The following is a 2,064-nucleotide window of genomic DNA, read 5'->3' on the forward strand; positions in this document are numbered from 1 at the left end:
AACAATATCAGATATATGTATTTCATCTTATAGTGACCATCTTGTGAAGGTGAATGTGTTTTGTTATAACCAATAATGAATCAGATATGCTGAATATTATTATAGCGTACAGATAATTTGTTCTGAAATAGTCTGGTCAGGGTTGCTTTGACCTAAACCTTGCTTCTCTCACGAATCTCCGTGAATGCTGGTTCAGCCTTCACCCCACCTGGAGATGGTTTTATTTTCTGGTCAGTGGTGCAGAAAAGGTGTTTGGCGGAGAGATGGGATGTTGGGCGAGTCCTGCTGTTTGCTAGGCGACAGCTGAATATCAGAGCTCTGTGGTCTTTTCTGAACGTGTGAGGTATTTTTAAGTTCCAAAAATCTCGGTGAAAAACAGCAGGTCCTTTTTTCCCCCACTCAAAATGACAAAAGCAGTCAGAAGAAAGGATCCCGGTAGATGTTTGAGCTTTCTGACTTCCAGAGCCACAGCACAGCACGCTGGTGCTGCAGCTTGGTCTAAACGAAGCACACGCAGATCAGCGTAACGCCCATATCAGCGATGAAGAATGAAGGCTGCGTTTGGCTGGGCGTGTGCATTTTGCTAGTCTTTTGCCACAGGTGCAATATTTATGTGAGTGTGTCTGCACGCATGTACATTGGTTGCTTTCAGTGTGTATTCTTTACAAGCCTGGGAGGATATTTTGGAAGTGTGTGCCGTGTGGATGATGAAATGAGAAGGCTTTTTTTTTTTTCGGAGGACACATCAGTCCCCTGCCTTCAGCCCAGGACTGTTTTCATCTGCTTTCTTTCATGTGTTTTTTTTCTTTTTTTCATGCTTTTACTCTGTTATTTTGGTTTGTTTGTGTTACAGTAAAGTGTTATCAGCTTTTTATGATATAAAGTGCTTGTGCCAGAGGTGGCAGGACTGAACGGATGGACTTTGCAGCACTGAAAACTGATTTTGTGGAGGTTTGACTTTTCATCAGCTCCACTTTACTTTGCTCATCCACCATTGGCTGCCTTCACATTTGTCTCGCCCCTATTGGTCAGACCAAGATAGAAAAAGACCGCTCAGTCGTCTTGGTGAACAGTCCTCAGGTTTTAATTTATTTTGAATATTTATTTATTTATTGTAGTCGACATTTTTACTGTGCTTTTTTTTTTTCTTTTCCTATTGTACAAATCATGCACTTGTGCAAGTGCTGTCTGCAGTTGTTTAAAGAGACGATGCTTCATGTATAAACATGACTGCTTTTAAATGGATAGTACACCCAATCTGCATCCTGCATGTGTTTTTGTGTAACGACCAACATGGTGGAAATGACTTTTGCTTTTTCTGCTGTTTTTCTTCTGCAGATTTACATTTTTTGCTGTTTTACGTTGTCCATTTTTTCCTTCTACTTAATGTCATTACCACTTTTACAGAGTGGGATACATGTTTGCTTTGAAATTCATATGATACAGGACTGTATTTTGTGTGAACTGTCCCACCCAACACTTCGCCTTTTTGATAAGATGGTGAAGATTTTGTCAGATTAACGTTTTTTGTTTTTTTTCTTGCAGTAAACAACAGAGATGTTGTATCATACTTGTGTCTCATCTAGTAATGATTTTCATGTCTAGTTCAGCCTGTTCTAATACTCAAAGGTCAAAGGTTACCTTTGACCACACATATGTGCGTGACCGTGCTAACATGACCCCCTCCCTCCAGAAAAAGAAGAAAAAGCAGCATGTACAGTACAAAGGTGTCGTTCTTCTGTTCTTCTTTGTGTGTTTCTAAACTTTAAAATCATGATGAGATTCACATATTTAAAATGAAGGAGTTCACAGTATTACACAACTGCAACTAACAAGCAGAGTAGCTGGCCTTTTTTTCCTTGCATGACAGTCAACAGGAAACTTGTTTTTACTTGTTTTTTGGTGTTTTTCTTTTTATTTGGGTTAATTTTCTACTGAATGCTGGTATACTCGACCTTTCTCTCTCTATTTTCTCAGCTCTTTAAGTGCATATAACTATTTTTGTCTCCAGATGATATAATGAAGATGATTATAATGATAAGGAATATTATATATAGATTATAG

The sequence above is a fragment of the Pundamilia nyererei genome, unplaced genomic scaffold (assembly GCF_000239375.1).
Source record: "Pundamilia nyererei isolate P.nyererei 1_Seehausen unplaced genomic scaffold, PunNye1.0 scaffold00038, whole genome shotgun sequence".
Taxonomy (NCBI): domain Eukaryota; kingdom Metazoa; phylum Chordata; class Actinopteri; order Cichliformes; family Cichlidae; genus Pundamilia; species Pundamilia nyererei.